The sequence below is a fragment of the Mauremys mutica genome, chromosome 11, assembly GCF_020497125.1.
Source record: "Mauremys mutica isolate MM-2020 ecotype Southern chromosome 11, ASM2049712v1, whole genome shotgun sequence".
NCBI lineage: Eukaryota > Metazoa > Chordata > Testudines > Geoemydidae > Mauremys > Mauremys mutica.
Window position 1 is genome coordinate 3,148,057 of NC_059082.1, and position 24,020 is coordinate 3,172,076.

At 45.1% G+C, this 24,020-nt stretch overlaps 1 long non-coding RNA gene across 1 annotated transcript; it reads left to right on the forward strand.

Moving 5' to 3' along the window:
* Positions 1–4,327: 4,327 nt before the first annotated feature.
* LOC123344424 lies at positions 4,328–23,110 on the forward strand. Its single transcript, XR_006572549.1, has 3 exons — positions 4,328–4,402; positions 19,570–19,652; positions 21,888–23,110. It is a non-coding gene; the product is annotated as an uncharacterized LOC123344424 (long non-coding RNA).
* Positions 23,111–24,020: the final 910 nt, after the last annotated feature.

Here is a 24,020-nt window from a genome sequence, read left to right on the forward strand (position 1 = left end):
CTCTGAAAAAGATTTTGGGGTTGTGGTGGATAGTCAGCTGAACGTTTGCTCCTAGTCTGATGCTGTGGTCAAAAGACCTAATATAATCTTGAGATGCATAAACAGGGGAATCTCGAGTAGGAGTAGAGAGGTTATTTCACTTCTGTATTCGGCACTGGTGTAACTGCTGCTGGAATCCTGTGTCCAGTTCTGGTGCCCACGGTTCAAGAAGGATGTTGCTAAATTGGAGAGAAGAAGAGCCAAGAGAATGATTAAAGGATTAGAAAACCTGCTTTGTAGTGATGGACTTGGGGAGCACAATCTATTTAGCTTAACTAAGTGATGGTTAAGGGGTGACTTGATTATAGTCTATAAGTATCTCCATGGTGAACAAATATTTATTAATAGGCTCTTCAATCTAGAAGAGAAAAGTATAACATGATATAATGGCTGGAAGTTGAAGTTAGACAAATTCAGACAGGAAATAAGGCGCACGTTTTTAACACTGAGAGTAATTACCGTATTGTTCCGAGTATAGGCCGCTCCTGATTATAAGCCGCACCCTTTAAGTTTGGTGCTATTTTTAAAAAAATAAATTTTTAACTTTTTTAACAAAGAAAATATACACATTAGTAGAACGACTGCTTTTTTTTTTGGTTTTGTTTGCTGCTCTGGCTGCCCTATAGGGTGCGGAGGAGGGGAGCGCCCTGCAGCAAATTCCACAGGGCAGCCCGCGTCCTTCCCTCCCTGACGACCGGAGCAGCGCGGAGCCCTCCCAGAAGACAGCACGGCAATTGGGGCCGTGGGGTGAGCTCCCCGCTGAAGTGCTGGCCGCCCCCCTTCTCTCTCTCCCCCCGCTCCCCCTGGCCGCCTCCCTCTCCCTCCCCCCAACTAGACCAGGCGTCCACTCTGTAGCACAGGGAGTCCCCCTGCACCCTGGGTCTGGCCGCCCTGTAGGGTTTTTTGTTTTGTTTTTTCCCCTGCTTTGCCAGCCGTGCTGTTTTCCCCCTCTTCCCCTCCTTTGCCGCTCCAGCCGTGGTTTTTTTTCTTTTCTCCCCCCCGCTTTACCGCTCTGGCCGTGCTGCCGGTTTGTTTTTTTTTACACCTGCTTTCCCGCTTCAGCTGCACCGTTTTTGTTCCCCGCCGCCGCCTTACTGCTCCCGCTGCACCAAGTTTTTTTGTTGTTGTTTCTCCCCCCCCTTTGCAGTTTCAGCCGCGCAGTTTTTCGTGGCCCCCCCCCACCCCCCTGCTCTAGCCGCACTGTTTTTTTTCCCCTGCTTTGCCGCTCTGGGATTTAAAAGGCTCTGGGCTCCCCGCCGTGGCGGGCAGCCCAGAGCCCTCTGAGTCCCGGCCGCGGCTGGGATTTGAAGGGCTCTGGGCTCCCCGCCGCGGCGGGCAGCCCAGAGCCCTCTGAGTCCCGGCCGCGGCTGGGATTTGAAGGGCTCTGGGCTCCCCGCCGTGGCGGGCAGCCCAGAGCCCTCTGAGTCCCAGCCGCGGCTGGGATTTAAAAGGCTCTGGGCTCCCCACCGTGGCGGGCAGCCCTGAGCCCTCTGATTCCCCGCCGTGGCTGGGATTTGAAGGGTTCTGGGCTCCCCGCCGCAGCGGGCAGCCCAGAGCGCTCTGATTTGATTTGAAGATCTGATTTGAAGTATTTTTATTGTTTTTTTTTTCAAGTTCCTGATTATAGGCCGCACCCCTAATTTAAAGACTTAAATTAGGGGAAAAAAGTGCGGCCTATACTCGGGACAATACGGTAACCATTGGAGCAATTTATCAAGGGTCGTGGTGGATTCTCCATCACTGACAATTTTTAAATCAAGATTGGCTGTGTTTCTCAAAGCTCTGCTCTAGAAATTATTGTGGGGCAGGTCTCTGGCCTGTGTTATGCAGCAGGTCAGACTAGATGATCACAATGGTCCCTTCTGGCCTTGGAATCTAGAGATCTATAATAAAGTCCTTTCAGCTGATGGCCTGCTTAGCACAGAGCTGTGGTATATCCAGTTACAAGTCCCAGCAGGAGTGGATTGACACTCTGCAGGGCCCAGATCCACCATATCTCTGCACCCATTACACACAACAGTGCACACTAATTTTCCGTCCTGCAAGAAGAGTCAGAGTCACATGACTGCCCCTCCTTCCCGTGGGTCACATGGAGCTGTCATCCATGTATGCGAATGGATGGGGTATCTTCTCTACCTTAGTTTCTGCACCTGCAGCCATCAGCTATATGCTGCACCACCCACTCCTGTTTCAGGCCCTGAATCCTAAGAATCCTGCCATAATCCAACCCTGCTTCCCAGTCTCCATCATTTCTATGCACTTGATTTAAAGAAAGTGGATGCAGTTGTGAAGCAGGAATGTCCAGTGGAAGGACACTGCAGGGCTTCTACTCACCCACCAAGGAGCTGGGGCCTCGTAGCACCCAAGGGAGAATGGAGAGAAACCAGGACCGTACAGACCTTGCTATTATTGGTAAGGGATTTTAGCTCTAGGCAAGTTTGCTCCTGGTCCTACAGATCCTGCAAGACCTGGTGTATTTCCATCGCCAGGCAAGAGGGGATGTGGGAGAGAGGCTCCAGTTCTCGTGCAGCAAAAATCCTTGATAACAAAAACTGCTTTCGGGACTGGTGAAACACTGAGTTACATTCCAACCCCCACAACTCCCCAGGAGCTGCTCACGGGGAGACGCCAAAACCCCAGCAGCTTTGCCAGGGCTGCTAAACTCTCACGCCCCTACAAGGTGCCAGGTCCCCTGCCACCCTATCAACTACAACAAGAGCAGAGGGCTCACAGCACCGGGCAGGACTGGACTCTCCAGCAGGCTCAGGGTTAACAATGTCCCATTCACAGGCTTTTAAAAACATTATTTACAGCTCCTTCCTCCTCAAGGGTAAATTTGCAGTCACCTCATTAAGCACAGACACAAGCCTTTTAACAGGCTCAGGCAGGGATATTTACAGCCCCGTTCTGCTGAATTTGGGCTGGAGACCTAAATTCACAACATGAAAGCAAACCTCCAAGTGCAGTTGCAAGCCGTCCTGCTGGAGTTCTGGTGAACAGCTGTGGCCCCCAGAAGAGATTCGCCCTCCACAGACACGCGAGGCGGAGCTGCCCTCAGCGACACTGAGACCTATTAGCAGCCTTGCTGGGAGAAGCCCATTAGCTGAAAGGGAGGCAGGGCCATAAATACGAACATGAATCCTTCCTCTATGCCAACACTGCTATGCTATTTCCCTCTCCGCCCATTCTGCATAGTTCTATTCCTCGCACTATTTCCATTATTGATCCTTTTATTAGCTTTTCTGGCGGTATAAATCATAGGTAATATTTAAAGGGTTGCACGCACCCTGCGGAGCAGCCTGCTGATTTTAATGGGGGCCCAAAGAAATTAAACATTAAAGGTGGAAGGAGGCTAGGTAGCTCCTGATTAACGTGATCTTTTGGGGGATAATTCCTAACAGTAATTGATGCCCACTTACCAGACGGAATAAACTGGCATTTTCTTTAATGGGTGACGAAAATGAATATCCTTCCAACAGGATTTTATCCCAGGCACCTGTTTCCCATTACGCCGGGCACACATGCCAGCCTGACGTTTACATAAAACCTTTTATGGGCTTCATTTGGGGCCCCAACTGGGACAGATACTGAAGGGATCTAAGCAAAACGAGTCCTCATTTCTCCGGGTGGAGTCTCATTCCACAGCGCAAAATAGCACTTGCTTGCCAAATGTGCTCTACCATGGAATGGTTACACCCTTGCTTAAGGGGCCGAGCCAAGAAGAATCCCAGTGCCCCTCTCTCACCGCCGATGGAGCTTGGCTGTTTTAGCCTCGGTTATATAGCATAGGATAGACCGGTTGTGCGCAGCTACATTTGCCAGCTATGAAATGCTAAATCATGTGGGAAGAGCGATCATGTATCAATATGTAGCATTCTCTATCATTGTTGATAAGACCCTCCAGTCCTGAGTCTTCCCCTTGGGGAAAGCAAGGGTTTCCATTCCACAGCAGCACACAGCGTGGGGAGAAGGTGGATTTAATTTGGACAGACATGGGAAATAGCCAATAACAACAGAATCAGGGCCTAGGCCTCTGTTTGCCCATTAAGTCCTTGTCAGGAATACCAAAGCCTGACCTTGACAGAACACACATCCTATGGGATATGGATCCCTGCAGAGTGGGATCAGTGAGCCAATGAAAAAGAGGGAGTCCCGGGAAAACAGGAGAGTTACTAAGGGTACGCCGGATCAGTGGGTAGTGATCGATCTATCGGGGATTGATTTATCACGTCTAGTGTAGATGTGATCAAATCGATCCCCGATCGCTTTGCTGTTGACTCCGGAACTCCACTGTGCGCGAGAGGCAGAAGCGGAGTTGATGGGGGAGCAGCAGCGGTTGACTCGCCGCTGTCCTCAAGGCCAGGTAAATCAAGCTAAAATACGCCGACTTCATCTACACTATTCGCGTAGCTGAAGTTGCGTATCTTAGGTCGACACCCCACCCCCAGTGTAGACCTAGCCTAAGAGTCTGAGACTTCTCCCACTTCCAGTGATGGGAATGGAGCCATATCGGCGTTAAGGGCAGGAGCACCAGGCCTGAGAGGGGTGAGTGAGGGGTGAGGTCGGGAAATCAGGTCTCACTGGCAGAAGTACAGAGAATGGGGGTGAGGGTTAGAAGAGGGGCTCTTTCTGGAGTGCTGGTCAAGACTCCGGCAGAAGACTTAGCCACAATGGCAGGGCACGGGACTGCACCTGAATGCCATGGCAGATTGTTGTCTGAGAAAGATCTGTAGGTGCCATTTGGGGCAACAATGTTTTGGGACAGCTCCCTCCAAAGCCCAGCTACTTTCACGTTATGGGGAAGTCACAGGCAAAGGCAAGTGTGCAGGAGGTGATGTATGTGCTTTGGCTTCTAGAGACCGGATGAGGCCAATGCTATTATTAGTTTAACCCAGAATGATCTGGGCATAAAGTGAAAGTTTGTAAGGCTGTAAGAACATAAGAATGGCCACACTGGGTCAGAACAGTATCTTATCTTCTGACAGTAGCTGGTGCCCTAAGGTTCTTGGAATGCTAATTGTTAGTTCATTACATAAGCAGGCAAATGTGTATCTCTATGTAAAACGATGCGCTTCTCGAGTTCCTGTTAATTCTTGTGTTCAACCTTCATAGTCTAATGAAGTTAGTGTGGTTCTGAGCCTGAGCAAGCCCACCTCCCTGCACATACGGTAATTGAACAACAGCCTGAGAAGCGAGATTCTCAGATGCTTACGTTGTCATGGAATCCATGAAACAAGATTAATCAGGGCAGAAGAAAAAAAAGTGAGAAATCGGAGACTATATAGGGATGATCAGAGAAGGCGGGGAAAGGTTTTTCATAGAACGCCAATAATATGCTCGTTTGGGGATCCCCAAGCATTTTAAGACACTCAGGGATAAGTGCTTCCCTTACTTAGGTCGAGTAAAGCATTAGTCCATGAGTAGCTTCATGGGGCTACGCACAGAATAAGGGGCTACTCATGGTGAAAATGAAAATGACCCAAATTGATTAACCTTCATAGGGCAGAATCGTTACCTTCACTGGACAGTGGACTGAGGCTCAGAAATTACTTGCAACTTGTCCAAACTCCCACAGCTAGTCGGTGGCAAGAATGGGAATAAAACCCAGGAGTTTGACTCTCAGTACCCTGCTCGAATCATTCGCACACACCACCTCAATTAACTGCATTCCCAGAGCAGAGCAGACTGGGGAGGAGCAGGGAATGGGGAGGCGGGAAGGGCTATAAATCTCCTCAGGTGGAAAAAAGAAAATAACGCTTCAGCTGATTTGAAACAATCAGAGTGCAGTCTGGGTACCCAGGAGTCCATCAATCTCGTTGCCTTTGGAAGACTGAGGGATGCTGCATGCACCCAGAAAGCACTCTTCCTTTTTAGTCAATGAAACAGCCTTGATTTGTCTATGGTCATCTCATCTACTGCAAAGACTCTCTGCTCCCCAAATCCAATGATCACGTTCAGTAGCGAGGTGCCTGACACAGGCACACACAGCAGATCCACTATCTAGAGCCCTGTATTTCCTCAGGAGAAGATTCTAGTCCAAGTAAGGGCTCAGTTACTCAGAAAAATCTCACTTTAGTGCCCAGGGAACATACCCCCTCAGGACGCACTGTGGGTTCAGGAGCGCTCTCTATCCTCTCCGCTGTGCAAATGGCGTTACAAAGAATGCTACGCAGCAGCTTCCCAAAGCTGGAATTCCAGTCCCGCGTCCAGGTCTGAGCCAACACCCGCAGGAATCCAGGGAAAAGCTCCCACTGACTTAAAAGGACATTGAATCAGGCCCAGGATGCTTTTCCACCATCAAAAGGACATGCTGATCTCTTACCCTGAGGTCACATACACATTATTTTTCATATTCATTATTGGAAAACAATGATCCCCTGTTTAAAAGATTCTGCTCTGAAACACGCTAAACCTTGGTAAACAACAAAAGGGACTTTTTAAAAATAAACCCAAATTGCGACAATTCCATTTAAATGTGGTCTTTGTGCTGTAACGAAAAGCTGTGATCCAGCCAGTTCTTTTCCTCTAACTGAGTGTGACAAGGGCATTCTGTCTTAAATCAAGCAGCGTAGACTTTGCTTGGCTACCCAGCTGACAGCTAGATGGGGGATAGACTTTATCTTTTACTCACCTAGAAAATGAACTCAATGGGCTGGATTCATTAGAGAGCAGGACAGGTGGATCGTTTTCATTCTTTGCAGTTTGCTGACTGAATTTGCCTTTCCCTAGCCATTCTTCATCTACTTCCCCACATTTTGAACAAATGGTTGTAGATGTCAGTTTTCGCTGCTGATAGTTTAGACAGCTGGCTCCTTCGGGAGAAGAAACCATCACCCTGTAGCCTTTAGAAAGGACCATTTCCCCAGCATGAATCAGAGAATGGGACTTAACCCAAGAACTGGTTTTTAAAATGAAGCCGATAGGTGAAGGTGGCTGGACTAAAGAGCAATGCCCTGTATTCCAGAATATGAAAAACACAGATATCACTTATCCTAATTCTGGGGTCTACTTCAGCCTGGCACATGTTAGAGAAGACCCAGGACTGCTCTAACTTGTGCTGGCTGGGACAGACCCAGATTGCCAGAGCACAGCACGCCGGGGGCCATGTCTCCAGCATGCATGATGCTGAATGAGGGGGCAGGAGCAGATGGCACAGAGCTGGCTTTACACCACCTGGGGATTCCCCTAGATAAAGGGAACTCCTGCTAGCGGAGCTCTCACTGCCCTTGGCACATGAGAACGTAGCTCCCAGCCCCACGTTTTCTTTTATTTCGTAAGAGCATAACAGTCACACTGGGTCAGACCAAGGGTCCATCTAGGCCAGTGTCCTGTCTTCTGACAGTGGCCAATGCCTGGTGCCCCAGAGGGAATGAACAGAACAGGGAATCATCAAGAGCTCCATCCCCTGTTGCCCATTCCCAGCTTCTGGCAAACAGAGGCTAGAGACACCACCTGCTCATCCAGGTTAATAGCCACAGATGGACCTATCTTCCATGACTTTATCTAGTTCTTTTCTGAACCCTGTTATAGTCTTGGCCTTCACAACATCCTCTGGCAAGGAGTTCCACAGGTTGACTGTGCGTTGTATGAAGAAATACTTTTCTTTTGTTTGTTTTAAACCTGCTGCCTATTAAGTTCATTTGGTGACCCCTAGTTCTTGTGTTATGAGAAGGAGTAAATAACACTTGTTTACTTTTTCCACACCAGTCATGATTTTATAGACCTCTATCACATTCCCCCTTAGTCATCTCTTTTCCAAGCTGAAAAGTCCCAGTCTTATTAATCTCTCCTCACTCAGAAGCCATTCCATACCCCTAATCATTTTTGTTGCCTTTTTCTGAACCTTTTCCAATTCCAATATATCTTTTTTGAGATGTAGCAGCCCCGTCTGCACACAGTATTCAAGATGTAGGCATACGATGGATTTATACAGAGGCGATATGATATTTTCTGTCTTAGTATCTATCTCTTTCTTAATGATTCTCAATATTCTGTTAGCTTTTTTGACTGCCGCAGAACACTGAGTGGATGTTTTCAGAGAACTATCCACAATGACTCCAATATCTCTTTCTTGAGTGGTAACAGCTAATTTAGTCCCCATCGTTGTATATGTATAGTTGGGATTATGTTTTCAAACGTGCATTACTTTGCATTTATCAACACTGAATTTCATCTGCCATTTTGTTGCCCACTCACCCTGTTTTGTGAGACCCCTTTGTAACTCTTCCCAGTCTGCTTTGGACTTAACTATCTTGAGTAGTTTTGTATCATCTGCAAATTTTACCACCTCATTGTTCACCCCTTTTTCTAGATCATTTATGAATATGTTGAATAGGACTGGGCCCAGTACAGACCCCTGGGGGACACCACTATTTACCTCTCTCCATTCTGAAAACTGACCATTTATTCCTACCCTTTGTTTCCTATCTTTTCACCAGTTACCGATCCATGAGAGAACCTTCCCTCCCATCCCGTGGCAGCTTACTTTACCTAAGAGCCTTTGGTGAGGGACCTTGTCAAAGGCTTTCTGAAAATCTAAGTATGTTATACTCACGGGATCCCCCTTGTCCACATAGAATCATACAACTAGAAGAGACTTTGAGAGGTCATCTAGTCCAGTCCCCTGCACTCATGGCAGGACTAATTATCTAGACCATCCCTGACAGGTGTTTGTCTAACCTGCTCTTAAAAATTTCCAGTGATGGAGATTCCACAACCTCCTTAGGCAATTTATTCCAGTGCTTAAACCACCCTGACAGTTAGGAAGTTTTTCCTAATTTCCAACCTAAACCTCCCTTGCTGCAATTTGAGCCCATTGCTTCTTGTTCTATCCTCAGAGGTTAAGGAGAACAATTTTTCTTCCTCCTCCTTGTAACAACCTTTTACATACTTGAAAACTATTATCATGTCCCCTCTCAGTCTTCTCTTTTCCAGACTAAACAAACACAATTTTTTTCAATCTTCCCTCATAGATCATGTTTTCTAGACCTTTAATCATTTTTGTTGCTCTTCTCTGGACTCTCTCCAATTTGTCTACATCCTTCCTGAAATGTGGTGCCCAGAACTGGACACAATACTCCAGCTGAGGCCTAATCAGCAGAGTAGAGCAGAAGAAATTACTTCTCGTGTCTTGCTTACAACACTCCTGCTAATACATCTGAGGATCATGTTCACTTTTTTTTTTGCAACAATGTTACACTGTCGACTCATACTTAGCTTGTGGTCCACTATGACCCCCAGATCTGCAGTACTCCTTCCTAGGCAGTCATTTCCCATTTGTATGTGTGCAACTGATTGTTCCTTCCTAAGTGGAGTACTTTGCATTTATCCTTATTGAATTTCATCCTAATTACTTCAGACCATTTCTCCAGTTTGTCCAGCATGCTTGTTGACCTTCTCAAAGAATTCTAGTAGATTGGTGAGGCATGATTTCCCTTTACAAAAACCATGCTGACTCTTCCCCAATAAATTAGGCTTATCTAGGTGTCTGACAATTTTGTTCTTTACTATAGTTTCAGTCAGTATGCTCGGTACTGAAGTCAGGCTTACTAACCGTAATTGCCGGGATCACCTCTGGGGTCCTTTTTAAAAATTGGCATCACATTAGCTATCCTCCAGTCATTTGGTACAGGAGCTGATTTAAATGATAGGTTACTGTCATTTAACGACAGTTATTAGTTCTACAATTTCACATTTGAGTTCCTCAGAACACTTGGGTGATACCATCTGGTCCTGTTTAATTTATCAATTTGTTCCAAAACCTCCTCTGATGACAACTCAGTCTGGGACAGTTCCTCAGATTTGTCACCTAAGAAGAATGGCTCAGGTTTGGGAATCTCCCTCACATCCTCAGCCATGAAGACCGATGCAAAGAATTCATTTAGTTTCTCTGCAATGGCCTTATCGTCCTTGAGTGCTCCTTTAGCATCTCGATCGTCCAGTGGCCCCACTGGTTGTTTAGCAGGCTTCCTGCTTCTGATATACTTAAAAATTTTTGCTATTACTTTTTGAGTCTCTAGCTAGCTGTTCTTTAAATTCCTTTTTGGCTTTTGTGATGGGGTGCCTGCCCACACTGGGCTCTTGGCGGTTAATAGAGCCCTAGGGAGGCTGCGCAGGAGGCAGCCAATGACGGAAGGGCTTATAGGAGCAGCCAATCAGGGCCGGGCAGGCCCATATAAGAAGAGCTGCAGTACAGAGCAGCTTTAGTCACACCCTGCAGCTTAAGGAGGGATGTGGACTGGCTGCCTTGCAGGTGGAAGGCAGCAAGCACCCTGGACTTAGCAGTGCTGCAGGCAGAGTCCCAGGGAGCTAAAGGCAGCTTCTGGCGGGCTGCAGGGATCTGCAGGCTGAGGCCCTGAGGCAAGGGCCAAGAGGGTGCTGGGGGCTGCGGGGAAGTGACCCAAAGAGATCTACAGAGGAGCCGGAGGGGGCTCAGCAAGTGGTGGCCATCTACAGGCTCACTGGGATGGGACCCAGAATAGTGGGCGGGCCCGGGTCCTCCCCTGCCCCCACTTGCCACTGAGGAAATGGCTGGACAGTGGACTGTGATACTGTGCCCTGGAAGGGGGGGCGCACAGAGCTGGAGGGCTGTGTCATGAAGACGACGCCTCGGTCCTGGGAGTGATGTGGGTCCCTGGAGCAGAAGTGACGGTGGCGAGACATCGCCAGAAGAGGGCGCACTGGCGTACAGAGCTAATCCCCAGGACAGCCAGCAGGAGGCAATGCAAGGGTGAGTCAAACCCCATCACAGCCTTCTTAATTACATTTTTACACTTCATTTGCCAGTGTTTATCCTCCTTTCTATTTTCCTCACTAGGATTTAACTTCCACTTTTTAAAGGAGGCCTTTTGCCACTCTGCTTCTTTTACTTTGTTGTTTAGCCACGGTGGCACTTCTTTGGTTCTCTTACTGTGCTTTTTAATTTGGGGTGTACAGTTAAGTTGAGACTCTGTTACGGTGTCTTTAAAAAGTTTCCATGCAGCTTGCAGGGATTTCACTTTTGTCCTGACCCAAAACACAAGACAAATCTGCAGTAGTGTGAATCCACATGAATAAGTAACAACAACTGTTTAAGATTAATTCAAACCCCACCCTGTTAACTGGAACACTTCTACAGACTCCACAAATCCAGAATGACCTGTCCTGGGCACACCGCTGGCACAGGGACCCATTAGCTGAAGAAGGCTGCAGAGCTCCTGCTATTCTGCGATATTTCTCACACAGAGGTTTCCTTCCAGGCTGTTCTCTACCGGTCTTGTATTGCTTCATGTATCCATGCCCAGGGATATATGTACTGCTGGCAGATGGGCAGAGAAGTGACTCATCTGGTTCAATTCAGTGCAGTAAGGTAATAGTGTAAACTAAATCATATAAGATGAGGAGAGGTTGATCATTTGGAACATTGTGGGCAGTTCTGGGAAGGAGATTATACTGTAGAAAGGACAGGGAAAAGGTGCATTGAAGGGAAAACAAAGTAATTCAGATCTTGAAGGGCAAATGGGGAGGAAAGCACAGACACACTAGCCTCTGCCATTTACATTCAGATTAGTTTTCTTAATTCTTTTCTAGCTAAGATAGATAGTGCTGTGACATGAAAGGACCGGACTCCGTACAGCTGCCAATCAGAAACCAAAGAGGTTCAGAGAATGGAAACAAGGAGACTGTTTAGAGTGTAAACTCCTTGGGGCAGGGACTGCATTTTAATACTGGCTTGTACAACACCCTGCACAATGGAGCCGGAGCCTGAGCCCGGCCCCTGGGAGCTACTTTAATGTACATAATAAATGGCCACCTTAAAAATGCTTTATTCAGCGTGAACCAAATTTTGCTCTCACTGGAGTCAGGGAGGTTGCAACAGCGAATAAAGAGGAGAAATGGCCCTTTTTTCTTTACACAAGAGTAACTAAGAAATTAAACTGATTGCCAAAGACAAACAGAAAAATAATTGTAGTGCCATTTAATGCCAGAGATATTCAAGAAAGGATGAAATGCAAGCTCAGAAGAAAACCCCCTCAAGATTTCCCCAGTGAGGATGGGAAAAAAAATCTGTAAAAACCTTACTTGAGGTAACATGAGGAAAAAATCTGGTCATCCTGTATAGTTATACTCTGGTGCTATGGATGTCAGATACACCCTGTATTGGGTCAGAGGTGCATGCACAATCTGCTACACAGATTGTGTGCGCAGCTGTCACACCTATGGAAGCAAATTACCAGTGCAAAACTGTGCACATTTTTGTGCAGGTGCAGTTCTGAGAATCCCTTCAGAAGGATGTATATTATTATTCTTTAAACACTTTATAGGGCACCAACCGAACAGCTACTAGGACTTACAAACTGTATCAATGCAAATTATGGAATGCGAGCTAATCACAGGGGCAGTATTAAATCCAAACCACTACCGTTCCCAGATATTAGAGATGGGGCTGGCCTACAAAATCAGATACAGATTTACACTTTCCTCAACTTAGGGGTAGACTAGGGTGTTGGTCTGGCCCCCACTCATTCATATGCTATCACACGCACCTCTCTAAATTGAGTGTTTTGTTTTCCAGGGCAGAAAAAGAAAAAGAAGGAAGTATTCAGAAAACATTTTCTTCTTAAACCTCCTTAATGTTGCTCTGAATATCTTAAAATAGGAATCACCCCAGAGATCATTTAGACATGATTAGCTGATGATAATTTAAGCTTATAATTAAAAAATGATTTATTGACAGAAGCTTTAGTGGAAAGAGATGTTAGAGTTTGATGAACAATCTACAGAAGTCCTCATTTGATCCCTTAGACTCGAGTATTATTTATAACAAGCCTTAATACCTGCAGGGGCGAGGTAAGAATAAAATCTTTGTAGCAACTAGCATTTCCCCATGGGGATAAATGCCTTCTCAATTAGTACTGAGACAGGATGGTAGCTCAGAAATCACTTCAAGCCTAGCACTTCATCAGCTGCGCTCTTAATCATATCTTGTCAGGATCTCCCATTCTCACCAAAGGAGAAAAAAAAAACAGCACACAAATCTAAGCATCTCAGTTATCTCAGCAGACTGTATTTTGTATTTACCATATCATTCAGTAAAACAAGAGTTACATATTAAAAATTCCTTGTTGGCTGTAAGCAGAACAAAGACTCTTGGGAAAGCCACTGGAATTTCACATGTAACACTGTACCTAATTTAAATATATATTCCAAATAATATCAGTAGGGAAAATGGAGATGCCATAGCAGTTCGCCTTTGAAATTCCCAAAGAGAACCTACCACCCGCCACCCGAGAGACTCAGGCCCTTATTCTCCTGTGGGGCCTCAGGGTCTCTGGCCATCCAGAGATGCATCCAAAACCTTTTGGGGAATTCCAGCATCTTTGACTCCTTTACTGGAACAATTTTAGCAACAGCCTCCTGAGATTTTCATGTACATGCTACAGTGTCAACGGGATGTCTAGATTGATTCCTGGAGACATGTCCTGACAGCTTCCCAACGTGTGCATTTAGGGCTGGTTACCCCCAACTTGAAATCATGGAAACCTTACCTGATTTGCCACCACAAAGCTTTATTTGTAAACAATGCCATATGTGCAGCATAACAGGACCTAGCAGCTCCGACTGCCTCATCTCGGAACATGGACTTCCCTCTCTTGGAAACATACACAACTGCATGAACCCGATGGCAACCCATACACCTGTGTCACGAAGGTGAAGTTGGGAGCTGTGAACCACAGCAATCTAGCCCCTGTAGTCAATCCTCAATATCACCTAAATCTCACTGATCCAGGAGTTTATGAAAAAAGAGCCTTGGAAACAACCTCAATCCATTTTACCTGAACCTTCCTGACCACCAAGCTGATACATGGCCTAATTCTCACCCCACTTCTCCTGAATCCTGTATGCATCTTTCTGCAGCAGTCGGTGCCTGCCTCTGGCCTGGTGATGAGGATTGTGTCCTCTGCCTGCACTTGTACCCAGCTCAAAGGCTGTTTACTCAAATTTTCCTCGATGGGTCAGTTACACTCATTTTGCACCAATTCATAAACCGACCATAATTTTGTAGCTACAAATTTACCAAAGAAAAAAGAAATCTCCAAACACTGGGCCAGATCCTTAATTGACGTAAATCAGTATGGCTTCATTGACTTCTAGAGCTTCATGTACACCAGCTATGGACTTAGTCCCCTGTATGAACCTGAAGCAATCATCGTTAAGCATGAGACTCAACACCCAGGGTTACAGACCAAATAAGCCATGCAAATTCCAAGCTACACTTTTTTTTTTAGTTCTTTTCTGAATAACTCATGTGTCTGGTCCCTGTTACGCTGGACACTAGTCATAAATCCTGTTTGCTGGCTGCCTACAATCCAGAATGTGATCTTTGTCTTGTCAATACTGAGACCTTTAGCCTCTGAGGCTATTGTTCTGATTAAAATTCCAGAGTAGGTCTCCAGATCTCTGTTGATTTTACATCCTCTTAGAAAGAATGGAGTGGAATAAACTATGAAGGGCAGAGATAAGATCAGCGAGTGCAAACAGTTACAAAAAGGAGTTAGGTAAGTCTATGAAGGAAAATAGCACTGCGTAGCCCAGCTACTAACTCATTGCCTAGAAGGGCATCTTGGCCATCTTCCATATTCAAATCTCTTATACTGAGCAATGTTCATACCCATGCAGTGTAATTTATTAAGAGTTATGAGGTGCTCGTGTTCAGTAGGTGGAGCCCCTGACCAACATGCAAAAAAGCACGTGCAATTCCACATTGATTTTTATCACACTTATCACAGTTGCTCATGGATAGGTAAATCCCCACTGCACCTGTAATGAGATAACTGCGTGTGGAAATACACTCCCATTTTTGCTTATGCATCAGGGCCAATGTAATTGTATTTTAGTGTCTCTAAACTGTTATAAGCACATTGTAATAATTATAAGATCCCCCCACCAAACACACACAGTTGGGCAAGGTTTGAACCTGGGCTTTTCAGCATCATGGCACAGAAGGCAATCAGTTGAGCTAAAGAGATAGCTCCATTATCCACTACAAGATTAAGCTGTGATTCTCTGGTACATCAGCTATTATAAGGTGAAACAACTTCTATAGGCTGAGTTCCCCAGCCAGACTACATTTCCCATGATGCACTGTGGTCACAGGACTCCCATGATGCACCAAAGTGATTCAGCCAGAGGGGAGACTGGTGTGCACCATAGGAGATGTAGTCCGTCTGAGGCACTCATTCCATGGTAGAAAATGGTGGCATGAGGCACTTGAACTACAGGTATCATAAGGCATTGTGGCTGCTCAGACTGCTCATTAGTATTGAACTGAATCAAAATGAAATGATTTTCAGTTAACAAAATATTTTGAAAGAAAATTCCTGGCAAGCTCTAGACACTGTCGAGATTACAGAGACCCAGGACACCATGGCTGGGGTGAATGCAAGATTGTCTAGTTCCTGTTTACACAGACCCTTAACTCCTTGATACATGACCCCTAATGGCCATCTGAATAGTGTCTCTAACTGTTCACAACACACACACACTTTGGCCAATGTTGTGTTGCAAACGCTCCATCAATGGTGGTGATAATCATTCTTTCTAGACATTGTCTTTGCCCTCTCTTCAGTGGTATTGCATTGGTAGTCCAGTAAGGCCAATGACTAAGGTAAAAGTAAACAAGGGGGAACATCCAATATTCAAGAAAGAACACAATGTTTAATAGCATTTTCCCACTTTTGCAAACTGTAATCACAAGCAGGGAAGCTGAGCCTCGGCTGGAGTGAAAAATCACCCCTTAAAATCAGGGTAAAGACTAGAGCATCGTTATGCTTACAATCCACATTGTTACGAGAGTGCTCTATGTCTGCATAGATGTAAATAGTTAATAGAAAAGGTGCCAGTAGAGGGCGCTGAAGAATACATACCGTAGTTCCTTAGGTTGTAGGACCAATACAACTTGTTGCCCAATGAAATGGCTTCTTCTGTGCAGCCCTTTGCATACAGAACTCGGCCTTTACTGGTGGAGGCGGGAGTTGTTGAAATGGTGGTTGAGTAAGACAAAAAGAGTTACAACAAGAGATTTATATGAGCTTAAAATGGCCATGAAGGCAAATGTATTTGAAAAGATGGTGTATTCCTTGTTCCAGAAGAAACCTTGTTTCCCCAAGAACTTAAAGCCAGATTCTGCTTTCAGTTACCACAGTGTAAACCCAGGAGAAATCCACTGACTGCAGCCGAGGTCCCCTGGATTTACACAAGTGTAACTGGCCAAAATCTGACTTTTAATAGTTTAAATATTCTGTCTCCCAATAATGGTGAGCTACTCCTGGAGGAAGGCATTCACTGTCCTGCTCCTACTTTGACCTTTCCTCTGTACAATGCCCACAAGTTCCCCAGACGGGCAACGGCACGGGGTAAAGGTAAGCATATTCCAATGACATTTTCCCAAAGCATGCTCCCATGCCGCTCAGTTGTGCTAAAAACGAATGAGCTTTAAAATATTTACTTTATTTTACCTTCTCTTATAACTATCATCCACACTCAAACTAGTCCAGTAAAAATGGGGCAAATACCTTCGTTTAACTGCCCTCCCCCGTGAAGACTGCAAAGTTTGAGAATGATTAATGACCCAAATCATATTGAAAAGCTGCCATTTATAAAGAATAAGGATGGCATCTATTTTCCCTTGCTCTTTTAAAATCTGATACCCATCCATTAGAGATACACAAAACCTCTCCCTCTGCCTGGAGGAAGACTAAATGCTTTGTATATGTGTCTATCATTGGAAAGCAGGTAAGCCCTCACCAATCATGTGATTATTAGAGCTGACAGACTACTCCGAACAGCATTAGTCACCCAGAGGTGTTACAATACTGATACACTGACAGGCAATTATCTTTGCAGATAGTGTTAAAACAAGATAATTAATTGAAAGAGCAGGGGAAAGAACAATGGACCTTACAGCAGGAGAAGCTATTTTCAAAAGTATTCTGTGAATGCAACAATGCCCCCTCCATGGAGTCATTTTATCAGCTTCTTTTCTGCTAAACGCAGCATTGACACTGAATGTGTTTAGTACACTACTAAAGTGCAGCCACTTGCCAGAGCATCCTTAGGGACAGGAAAACATCTTTCCTTTAACAGTGACGTGTCCATGGAGAGAAGGCTCTGTTCTGAATCCACTTAGGCTAGTGTAAATCCATTCACTCCTGATTTACACCACTGAGAAATCAGAATCAGGCCCAGCAGATGGAGCAGTTGGAAGGACATTTTAGAGGTGTGTGTGTGTGTGGTATATATGTTGTATGTACTAATAATGTTGGGTAAATGAAAAACAAAATCTTCAACATACAACTCCTATTCGTTTTGTCTTTACAGGGCTCCTCTGCCACTATGGTATCTAATCACCTCTCAAACACTGGTGAATTTATCCTCTCTAAACTCCTCTGAGATAGGGAAGTGTTGTTGTTATTACCCCCATTTCACAGGTTGGGAACTGAGGCACACAGAGATAAAGCAACTTGCCTATGAAATTGTGTGGCTGAGTCAGGAACTGAATCCAGATTTCCTGCCTCCCAGTGCAATCCTTTAACTGCAAGACAATCCTTGGGTCTTTACCGCAAGCATGCCCTGAGTAGCAGTGCTGTAAATCACGTTTGGTTTTTTGGCAAATAGTGGCCTGTGCAGTCTTTTAATGCTGCCTCTCTATTACATATAATGCAACATAATACGTAGCTGTTCTATACTGCATTACAGTGATGCAACTCTTGAGACTACAGATCCCATCATGCAATTCTCTATCTCAATCAGAATGATTGGCTGCTGGCAGGGGTGTTGCATGCTGGGGCACGTAGTCTCCCCCTTCGTAAAAGTGTGGGTGGCTTGCGTGTGCTATATTTGATGCAGGTTAGCTGTGGCCATTGAACTGCCAGCGTTACCCCCAGTTGATCAAAGTTTGAGGTGCCCCCACTCTCAATTACTGTATATCTGTCTATATCTCTCTCTCTATCTATCTACTCATCATAACTGAAGATAAAATTTGGTCTCCTTCATTCTGTCGATCCCCTAATTACAGGGATATCCTGTTGGAAATGCTGTAATCTAAGCAGCCCATTGTACTGTATTATATGACTTTAATTAGGATTTAATTTAGATTTAAGATAACTATTGCATGTTTACTAAATACCAATTAATAATTGAAAACATATTTGTTGAGGCCTAAGGCCAATGCAATAGATACGTATCTAGCCCTTGTTAAACCTTAATAAAGATGTGTTTAACAAACCATTAGCCTTCAGTATACAATAACTATTCTGTTCAGATTAAATGAAATGATTAGCTGAGGCTATATCGCACATGACTGCAGTGGTGACTCAGTGATGACTCAGTGATGTAACGGAGGGTCTAGGAAACGGCATGAGATTGAGATGAGTTTCTCTTGATGTGCATTAGCATTTCTGCTTCTGGCTCAGGCTGGATCCAGGAAGAGCAGACGGGTGTGGAGGGGAGAAATAATGGGCCAAGTTATTCTAGTCTCTCTGAATCTCATGAAAGGTCGCATTTGAATGAGAAGGAAAGGTTTGTGTACGTTCTTATGTTACCCAAATCTCTGTTCATCTCTAGTAGGTGACTAGAAGTGACTCAGATTTCTTAAGACAGAAAAAGGAAATGAAGCTGTCAGCAATATGGGAGCAGATCCCTAGCTCTTTGCTCAGCCTCCATGTAGGTGAAACTCTAGTAGCTTCTATAGAAGTTTGCAGGGGTGAAAGCTGAGTCAAGGGCTTTAGCTCTGGCCCATAGATCCCACGTCCAGGATCCTGGAAAGTGAAATCCGGAATTTCAGTTCAGTCTGTCCATACCATGGCAGAGCTGGCTTCATCCTCAGCACATCATAATCCAGTTACTGGGTGGTCTGAGCTGTAAGCAGTATTTGGTGTCTTTCTTAAACGAGGAACATTTATATGTCCTGTATGTTAAATTCAGCCAGCTGATAGGCAGAGTCTGGAACCAATGTTCTATCAGTAGTGTTAGAAGGAAAGCAGGATTGTTGCAAACAATGACTTTCTTTATCCTTTTGCATTTTATTCCCATGGCATGAAGGTCAGGAGGAACGCAGATTTATTAAAGCATAAACAAACTGTGTAAATGCTTATGGTAATTCCACTTCCGCTAAAAATATCGGTTATTTTTAAAGCTACTTTAAATTATCTCCTTTCTAATGAAAACTCACATGTAATCTGTTAGTGAGCAATGTCTGTTGAACCATGAATTATTCAAAGAAGTCTCTGTTCTGTTATCTAGAGTCTCTGGAGATTATGCCCACCATTGTCCAATGTGATGGGTCATTATGCACTCTGTGAATTTAATCTTTTAGGCTATCCAGCAGCACAGAAAAAAATGTATGAATAACAATTTTCCTGTAATAACCTTCAACTAACCTTTCAACCAGAGTGAGTAATTCCAATCCTATTTTCACATCAATAGAAGAGTCAAAGCTAGGCAATTATCTCTTATCTGTTCCATAACCCTCCCCCTTTAATTTTTAAAAAGGATGTTAAAGTACTTACTGGAGGCAAGAAGAAGAAAGATGGCTGGAATTAAGTATGGACGAATTTTGATGAACAGTGATAAAGGTGGGTTTTAGATCATTTTTTCCCCCATTCCCCTATTCTTAGTGGCACACCAGTTGCCTCGCTCAGGTCCCTAATGAAGAAAGGAAAAATAACATTCAAATCACCATAGCCCTAACCCTTTTGCCCTTAATCTATTAGGAAAATTTTACCGCACTAGGGGAAGTATTTCTGCTTGGAGATATTTCTGGTTGCCAGAAGCTGGGAGTGGGTGACAGGGGATGGATCACTTGGTGATTATCTGTTCTGTTCACTCCTTCTGATGCAACTGGCATTGGCCACTGTCAGAAGACAGGATACTGGGCTAGATGGACCTTTACTCTGACCCAGTATGGCTGTTCTTATGTTCAAATTGGGCAGCAGATAGTGACCCGGAAGTAAACAAGTTCCCTTTTTCACTGTGACATTTATCCCTGGTCTACACTGGGGGGGGGGGGAAATCGATCTAAGTTATGCAACTTCAGCTCCGTGAATAATGTAGCTGAAGTCAACGTACTTAGATTGACTTACCATGGTGTCTTCACCACGGTGAGTCGACTGCTGCCGCTCCTTTGTCGACTCTACCTGCACCTCTCGCGGCACTGAGTATAGGAATCAACATGAGAGCGTTCGGGGGTCAATTTATCGCATCTAGACTAGACGTAATAAATCGATTCTCGCTGAATCGATCGCTACCCGCCGATCTGGCAGGTAGTGAAGCCCTACCCTTAGATTCATAGGGTATTAAAGCAGCCATTTTTGTAACTGTAAAGAAAAAATAAAAACACCCCAGTTGCCAGTTACGGATGTGGTAGCTCATGGCTGGGGCTAGCCACTCTGCATACAGACCCAACTGAACCCCATGGTGGGAAGAACAGCTCAACAGCCCAACACTGTGGCATTTAATTTCAGAAAGAGGAACTATGCAAAAAATGAGGAGGTTAGTTAAACAGAAATGAAAAGGTACAGTGACTAGAGTGAAATCCCTGCAAGCTGCATGGACACTTTTCAAAGACACCAGGATAGAGGCCCAACTTAAATGTATACCCCAAATTAAAAAACACAGTAAAAGAACTAAAAAAGAGCCACCGTGGCTTAACAACCATGTAAAAGAAGCAGTGAGAGATAAAAAGGCATCTTTTATCAGACAGGAGCATAAACACTGCCAAACTAAGTGTAAAAATGTAATAAGAAAAGCCAAAAAGGAGTTTGAAGAACAGCTAGCCAAAAACTCCAAAGGTAATAACAAAATGTTTTTTAAATACATCAGAAGCAGGAAGCCTGCTAAACAACCAGTGGGGCCCCTGGAAATAAGCAGTCCTGTTATAGTTACCTCTTGGACCAGCTCCTGCACTCCACTCAGGATTAAATTGAGAATTGCCTCTCCCCTTGCGGGTTCCTGTACCAGCTGCTCCAAGAAGCAGTCATTTAAAGTATCGAGAAATTTTGTCTCTGCATTTCGTCCTGAGGTGACATGTACCCAGTCAATATGGGGATAATTGAAACCCCACATTATTATTGAGTTCTTTATTTGTCTACCATGCCAAAAAAAGGGGGGGGGGATGTTCTTAACTGGGGTGAGCTACTTAGCTAAATCAGGTTACAACTGCCATGGAAACAGGACAACTCAACTTTTAACTCAGGTTAGCAGCTCAAGTTCAACCCCAGATTCCCTAACCCAAATTAATCCCACGGCTGCTAACCCAAGTGAAAAGCTGAGTTGCCATAGCTTCACTGCTATTTTAACCTGAGCTAGCTGGCCCGGGTGAAGAACAGTATAGCTACACCCTTAGTAGCTCAGAGTTAGAGAGAAAGTTCAGGGTTCTCAGTAATACTGATATCCTGTATGTCTACTTGTGGAGTTATCCAGGTGCTACAGAGGTGGTTCCCACCTAGGCATTTTATGGACCAACTCGTGACTCAGGCATACTGCGTCTGCTGGAGCTACGCACACCTACAAAGGCACAATGCAGAACTGGCAGCTATACCTGAGGGTGTAAATTATACAGAGGAGTCAGCTGTTGTCTAGTGCATTGAGTATGGGAATGACTAACAGCTCCTGAATTCTAATCCTGGTTTTGCCGTGGCCTTGAGTTAATCAGGCCCAGATCCTCAAAAGGCGTTTCGGCAGTAGGTGTCGTGAATTTGCACGTTAAACCAGCAAGTCCTAGTTACAGCAGGTGCAGAAGTGATGTGTGCAAAGGTGGTGTTTGTTGTAAAAAGGAAGTGCTAGCATATCACCATCTGTTTTGATTTTAGCTCGCTCTGTTGGACACCACACCAGTGATGTTTGAAGGTCACAGGTTTACAATGATAAGTGAAGAATGAATAAGAAGATTGCCAACATCAAAATCTCCAGTGGCAACTTACATCAGCTGCACTTCGGAAAAAACTCTCCACAGTTCAGGAAGAGATGTTTCATTGGCGAGTGAGGCGCAGTCCAGCGGAATGAGTCGTTGACTGGGAATTAGAACCATCTTTTTTCTAGTCCCGAGTCAGACACTAACTGTTACTAGACTCTGTGGGTTTAGAGATGTCCACCAGTCACTGTTCCCAAAACTGTAAAATGGGGCTTGTGAGGCTGAAATAGACAACAGGCCTGATCCTGAGCCCATTGAAGTCAGAACAAAGATCCAGATCCCATTGACTTTTCTGGATCCAGGAGCAGATCCTCTGTTCATAAAATATTCTACACATGCTAATTATTTATAGGTTCATGGATTCTAAGGCCAGAAGAGACCACTGATCATCTAGGCTGACCTGCAGAACATAGGCCAGAGAAATGCCCAAAACTAATCACTAGAGCAGATCTTTTAGAGAAACATCCAATCTTGATTTTAAAATGGTCAGTGATGGAGAATCCCTGGCGACCCTGGTTCCAGTGTTTAATGACGTCACCCTTAAAAGTTTAGTCCTGATTCTCAGTCTGAATTTGACCAGCAATTATTATTATTGTTACTAGTTCTGAAATGGTGGGGAGCAGAATCTAATATTGCCTTCCAGGAGTGGCAGAAGTTCCCTATAAGTGGGCGGGGGGCCACCAGCACCCAAACCATGGACTTACCCCTCCCCGGGAGGCCCCACTCCTGCACTCGTCTTCCCCCCAAGGCTCTACCCCTACACCTCCTCTTCCCCCCCCCAGACTGCCACCCCCCACTCACTCTCCTCCACCCCCTATGCCGTTGTTTGCCCCTACAGCCAATAAAAAGTGATTGGCCCACAGCCCCCTGGCACCTCCCCGTTCCAGTACCCCGTCTCCTGCGATTTATTCCTAGGCCAAGCATTCAAATCTTTGACACTACAGGCTCAGACCCCATCTGAGACCCCAGCCCTTCACCCTTCTGAGGCTCATGCATTGAGTACCATACAGCTTGCTGGGTTTGGCTCTTTCAGATGGTCCTTAAAAACCAAGGTCCCGACTGCTTTGTGTGGGCATTACAAATACCATGGCACAATGGTTTTAGTGAGACTTTGCTCTGCATTTCCCCTCTCCTCTGTATGCTGGCTGCAGTACTCTTAATGCAGAGGACTGGGTCCTGCTTTTGGGATACCTTCAGGATTAAATGCTCTATAGAAATACAAACCAGAAGGGAAGCAGGGTCTACTGTTTAAAGCACAGGAGTCAGTATCAGCCAATGTGTCCTCCTAAGCTGTGGCAGACTAGCTGTGTCTCTTTGAGCAAGTGACTTCACAGCTCTGTGCCTCAGTTTCCCCAAATGTAAAATAGGGATAATAAAAGTAACGTCAAAGATTTTGGGACATTACATTAATTAATGCTTTGAAAGTGCTGTGAGATCCTGCAACAAAAGTGCTATGTGAGTCTGGAATATTGGTATAGAGTTATGACAGGGTACAGATGAGTGTCATTCAGATCTTTGTCACAACCAGACTGAACTACCTTCTTCAGGGCGGGATGGTCAGTGAGCATTTGCCTGTGTGCTGGTTTAAACCTTCTCCACTTTCGAACAGGTCCACCACTCTGCAGTATGTGTAGCATGTCTGTGATCAAACTACATTTCCACAAGGTAGGACCTGCCTGATCAAATTCACGTGCCCTACACTGCTATTCTAGAGGTGAAAAATCTCCCATCCTACCCACCGATCCCTGGGGCGCACCCAAAGGTCATTTCTAACATAACGTTGTTCTACAGTAACTCAGAATGTCTGTTGTGAAAAAGACGCCCTTTGTTTGTTTCCTGAAGTAGACCCTCAAAGTCAAGGTTGAGTCACTGGCAGAGCAGTGAGCGAAAGCTGCAACAGCCCATCCCATAGCATGACTGGGGACAAAAGGTTGTTGTTGTTTTTTACTGCCTCCCCCCAAGTGTTACTGCTTCCAACTCAGCAGCGTCCATAAATGCAAATATCCTTCCCAAGCAAGAGTATAAAATTGCC